Genomic DNA, 6268 nt, shown 5'->3' with positions numbered 1-6268 from the left:
GAGGGCCCTGTGAGATGGGTAATACCACCCCACTTTACAGAAGAGGAAATTGGATCCTCTGGGAGAGGGAAGCCCGAGGCAAGGCCCGTTTGCACTGCAGTGGGAACTGGAAGACTGCTGAGAGGTGTGTTGCCTGTAGGCTCTGGGGTTGGAGGAGGAACCCTTGGAACCCCTGCCCACCAAACAGCAGTGAGCAAGTCTTGGGTGATCTATGAACACAAGGCCCCTGGCCCCACCCTGACCCCAGTGGAAGCTTCACCCCCAGTCAGTAGGCATGCTTTCTGGGCTCTCTGCCCTCACTGTCTCTGATCTACCTATACTCCAGCGTACCTTTGCTTCATACCCCCGGCCCCACCCAACACTGAGGGCATTGCCTTTTCCTTTTTGTTGCCCCTTTTGTCAAGAAGGAGGACAAAGAAAGAAACCAGAGCCCAGAAGGAGGGCAGACCTCACTAAAGCATTAGGACTTTGCCTCTTTAACAACCCTGGAGCTGACCATGCTTTTAAGAAGAAAGCGAGGCTGGGTGCAGTGGATCAGCTTCTAATCCCAGCACTTTGGGAGGCTGAGGTGAGAGGATTACCTGAGCCCAAGGGTTCGAAATCAGCCTGGGAAACTTGGTGAGAACTTGTCTCTAAAATAAATCACAAAAACTAGCCGGGCGTGGGGGTGTGCGTCTATAGTTCTAGCTACTTGGAAGGCTGAGGTGGAAGGATCACCTAAGCACAGTAGGTCGAGGCTGCAGTTGCTGTGAGCGTGCCACTGCACTCCAGCCAGGAAGACAAGAGTGAGACTCCAACTCAAAAAAAAAAGTGAGAGGCTTGGGGCCTAAGAACATATTTTTGTCCCCCACCTGATTTGTAAATATGTTTGTGAAAACCCTCCAAGAGGATGTAACACAACCATTTATTATGCTCACCATTTATTATGTGGATCAAGAATCTGGAAAGGGTACAACAGGGATGGTTGTGTCTATTCCACAAGTCTGGGTCACTGGAAGACTCAAAGGTTGGGATGACTTGACAGCTCGGAACTGAAATCATCTGAAGGCCTACTTACTTACATGTCAGGGACCTTGGCCAGGGCTGTCAGCCAGAGCACTTACAACATGGTGGCTGGGTCCCAAGGGTAAGCCTCCCAAGAGGGAGCCAGGCAGAATCTGGACTGCCCTCCTAACCTAGCACTGGAAGTCACATGGTATCACATCGACCACATTTTGTTTGTTATGGCAGTCACGTGGGCCTACCCCCATCAATTTCAAGGGGGAATAGACTTCAACTTTTTTTTTTTTTTTTGAGTTGGAGTCTCACTCCCAGCCACCGCAGCCTCGACCTGCTGGGCTCTGACAATCCTTCCGCCTCAGCCTTCCGAGTAGCCGGTATTACAGGCATGCGCCACCATGCCCGGCTGATTTTTTTATTTATTGTAGAGATGAGGTCTCGCTGCCCAGGCGGGTCTCGAACCTCAGCCTCAGCAATCCACTCACCTCAGCCTCCCAAAGGCGTGGGATTACAGGCTGAGCCACCGAGCCCGGCTGTAGACTTCAACTTTTGATAGAGGAGTAGCAAGGTTCTGGAAATACTGTGGCTGGATTTTGGAATCACAATCTGGCACAGCCTATCAGCTTTCCCTTTTGGAATCAGCTGACACCTCCAAGGAAAGGAAACGAACCCCAATGCTGGGCTCACCATTCTGAGCTTTTTTTTTCCCATTCTTGGCTTCATAGTTCCTCACGGCTCTTTGATGCCTTAAAAAAAAAGTCTTTTACAGCTTTTCTAATCCTCAGTGAAAAAGGGTTGCTACCAAGCCAGTCTTTCTGGAAAGGGAGGCCTGGCTAGTGCTTTTAGAATGTACACAATAAAAAACCTAAGTCCTAGGCCGGGCATAGTGGCTCTCTCCTGTAATCCCAGCACTTTGGGAGGCTGGGGCAGGAGGATTGTTTGAGCCCAGGAATTGGAGACCATCCTAGGCAACATAGTGAAACCTTGTCTCTACAAAAAAATTTTAAAATTAGCATGCACCTGTGGTTCCAGCTACTTGGGAGTCCCAGGTCACAGAGGATCAAATGCAACTCCTACGGCTGTGATCCCACCTACTTGGGAGGCTGACGCAGGAGCCCAGGAATTGGAGACTGGTGAGCCGTGACTGGAGACTGTGGTGAGCACTCCAGCCTGGGCAACAGAGCAAGGTCCTGACTAAAAACAAAAACCCACATCCCTGAAGTAACATACAGCAAGCACATTTACTCATGTGTTTTGCAAACATTAAACACTGTTTTAGCAATCTGTGAGAAATAACTTTTTTTTTTTGGTTTTAATTTGGAGTCTCACTTTGTCACCCAGGCTGAAGTGCAGTGGCACACTCACAGCCACCACAGCCTTGACCTGGGGGGTTTAGGCGATCTTTCCACCTCAGCCTTCCAAGTAGCTGGAACCACAGGTGCGTGTCACCACACAGCTAATTATTTACTTATTATAGAGATGAGGTCTCACCAAGTTGCCAAGGTTGATCTCCAAGCCCTGGGCTCAGGCAATCCTCTTACCCCGGCCTCCCAAAGAGCTGGGATTACAGGCATGAGCCACCACGCCTGGCTAATGTGAGAAATAATTTTAATGATGATGACAAATTTGTACATAGTGATTACTTTATAAAAAGTATGTGTCATGTAGAAAAGCATTGGAATTGTCCACAGGGAAAGTTGCTTGAAAGTTAAAGGCAAGTTTACATTTTTTGTGTGTGCAGTTAGTCAGATATTTCCCCCAACATTTTAAAACTTTCAAACATAGAACCAAATAGAAAGAATTTCGCAGTGAACGTCTGTATATCTACCACCTGGCTTCTACCATTAACATTTTGCCATACTTGCTTTATCACACATCTCTTCCTCTAGCCATTCCCCATCCATTAATCCATCTTATTTTTCATGCATTTCAAAGATATCAGTACACTTTCCCCTAAATACTTCAGAATGCATTTCATTAACGAGTTCATTATTGGTTTGCTTTTTTTTTCTTTTCAGGCAAAATCTACATGCAACAACATGCACAGATCTTAATTGTACATTTGCTGGGTTTTGATACATGTGTAGACCTATAAAAAGTGATATTTAAACATCAAAGCTGGGACTTTCTTTTTTCAAATCCTGGATTGCTCAACTGAAATTAGTGTAAAATGTATTCTACCCTGAGCAATTTGCACAACAGGCCTATATCTACAATGGTGGGTGGGGCTGAGTCTTGTCCAACGGATGAGGCTAGGACCAAGACTGTGGGGTTGGGGACAGAGATTCCAGAAACATTTCTTCTAGCTAAGGATATCAGTGGCAGTCAAGAAGTCAAAGTCAGGGCAAGGGCTCCTGCAAGATACCTTCTTAGGGCAAGTGGCCTGAATGTCCAGGCTTTTAGGTACAGAGCTGCAGCAAATGAGCCCTAGGAGCAAACAGGGGCCTGGAAAGGCACTTGGCTCTCATTTACTTCAACTCTGTATCTTACTGCCTTGCTTTATTTTAATTTCAGCATTTAGGAAATTGTCCTGTTCATTTGTTTGTTTATTGTGTTTCCCAATCCATAATGTAAGCTCCTGAGAGCAGAGGCCTCTTCTGTCTTATTCCCTACTGTGTCCAGCACATGGTCTGCACTCAATAAGTATTTGTTGAGGGAATGACTCATTGTTTCACTTACTAGATGGGGAAAAGAGGCCCAGAGAAGGGAAGTGACTTGGCTAAAGAAACAGGAGTCCTTCACCCCATGCTCCAGCTCTCCTGGTCCAGTTCTTTTCTCATGTACCATGTGACTGTTGGGGCACCTTTGGGGTAGCTGACAAGTGCCTGCCTATAGGTGTATACTACTGTGGACTGGCACTAAAGGAGAACTGGGAACAGGAGGGCTACAGCCCTGTACTTGGATAAGCCTGGGCACAGGAAGCCTGCCTCATCTCAGTTTCCTCTCCCAAGATAACCCTTTATCCTGTAATGGGGATAGGAGAAGGAGCTCTGGACACCCTGGAAGTCAAGCAGGATGCGGAGCTGGTTAGGTCTCTACAGGCAGGCAGCTGAGGATGGGACTCCTCTTCCAATGAAAACTGGATCTGTGTAGCTGCTTAGCTGAACACTGTTTCCCAGGGTCTCTAGGGTTAATCACCTACTACCTTGCCTCTACTTGGCCTGAAGTTCTATGTCACCTGTGTGTGCACACGCATGCACACACACACACACTCCAAATATTCTGACCACAGTACTGCTGTCTCATGGAGAAAGAACTCGCATTTCCTGAGAATGGGTTACATGCCAAGCTGTACATATCTAATTCTCAGTACAGTCCTGGGAGGTTTCAGGAAGAGTAGCAGAGGGAGGCTCAGGTCACTCAGCACATGGTGGGGTTGGAAACCCAGGCTCTCTGACTACCACACCCAACAGCAGTGTTTCCCAAGTGTGGTCAGATTCAACAGGGTCCTTCAGACGGTCTAAAAGATGAACACTTATTTTAATCATCTTAGAAAATATAAGCAGCAGGTCAAACCCCTATAAAGGGGTAACATAAACTACAAACAAAAAATAAATCAACCAAGAGAAACATTAAATAATAATGCAAGTTAGATGTAAACAAGGCAAAAGTAAGCTGGTGCGTCTTGGTCCTAGGGCATGGGCTGCCATCCTAGCTACCTGGGTACCTCCTGCACTCACAGCCTATTTCTCAGAGGTTTTTCACACTTTGAGTTTCAGCTTTTCACGTTTCCATTCAGTGAGCTGGGATAGATTGAGTTTGGACTTCTTGGGAAATGTGAATATTGGGCGTGTGGACGCACCTGCCTTCACTAGCTATCTCTGGGGCTGAAGAGATTGGGCTTGTGGACTCTGGGTCTTCGGGCTGGAGTGACTATGGGTTAGAGGCGTCTTGGGTCCGGCCATTTCACTGTCACCTTTGGGCTGGCACTGCTGAGAAGGGTAGAGAGTTACAACTCCCACTCAAGGAGGGACTTCCCTGCCAGGGACGCGAATGGCCCAAGGCCAGCAGCACCTCATATATCAGGCCGAGCCTCTGGTCAGGATGGATTCACTAACTTATTCCGCAAATACACGGGAGCGGTGGTGGTGCACGGAGTCTTAAGTTGGCGCCCCAACTGGTGGTACAGAGCAGAGAGAAGAGACATCAACCCTGTGGAAACCGCACCAGACTTCGCCGAAATGTTTTCCCCGAGGCGCACCGAATGTGAGACTCTGCCCGGCCGGGGACGGGTGAAGGGGGCCCCAGGGTTGCCCTGCCTGGAGAAGAGGTTCTCTGTCACCTGCCCTAGGCACAGCAGACTTCGGGTCTAGGGCTAAGGGTTCCCTCGAAAGCTCCGTTTGCGCGCTGCTGTGCAATGTCTCTAGCCTGCAGATGCCCCGCCACTCGCCCTGCGAGGCTCCCGGAACGTCGGAAGGACCTCGCCCGGGACCACCACCCCGAGAAATGCCTCACTCGCCACTAGCTTTCAGTCGCACACCCCGGCCCTGTAGCACCTAAGGTGCTCCGCCTGGGATCCCGCTGCCGCCAGATGCACGGATGGATTGCTGCGGGAGCCACGCGCGGGTCGCGGCGCTGGGAGGACCGGAGCGGGGGTCCGAGCCCCGACCCCGGCCCCGGGAATGCACTCCCGGTTGTCTCTGCGCTTTGAGCCGCCTTCCCTCGCTAAGCCTATCGCAAAAGGCGCCCCTCACCCCCGCAGAGCACCACGTGCCCGTGACGAACCAGGCTCCATTACGGGCACCTGGGAAGCGGGGGCGATTTCTCTGGAGCTCGGGCGGGGATGGCGTGGGCTGACTCGATGTAAGACGGCACCCACGGAGCCAGGCCCGTCCCAGGGACTTGGCAGGTTCTTCTCTCTCGCCAGTGCGACCCGTCGTCCTTTAAATACCTTGCAGCAACTGGGGAGGGGGGAAGGCCCGTCTGGAGAGGGGTGGAAGATGGCTTTCGAGTTCCAGGCCGCCCTGGCAGCGAGACATTGGGGTAGCTAGAGCCTGGCCTCAGTTTCCGCATCTGTAAACTGGGAAGAAGGCACGGATGTGCGGGCGACCAGTCCTTCCGGGGTCTAGCTTCCCGCAGGACTGAGAGGCCGCGGGCAAGCCTGATCCCGGCAGAGCGCGAGATCCGGTCGGGCGCCCCATGCTGGCTGGTGAGCACCCGGAGGCGCGCAAGGGCGGGGCCCGCGAGGGACGGAGCCGCCCGTCCCGCGTCGGCCAATCATCGCCTGTCTCTTAACGGCCAATGAGCACGCGCCTTACAGCCAGGGCCA

The sequence above is a fragment of the Carlito syrichta genome, unplaced genomic scaffold (assembly GCF_000164805.1).
Source record: "Carlito syrichta isolate Samal-C Ts95f unplaced genomic scaffold, Tarsius_syrichta-2.0.1 Scaffold120447, whole genome shotgun sequence".
In the NCBI taxonomy this organism is placed as follows: Eukaryota; Metazoa; Chordata; class Mammalia; order Primates; family Tarsiidae; genus Carlito; species Carlito syrichta.
Note: the sequence above shows the minus strand (reverse complement) of the source record.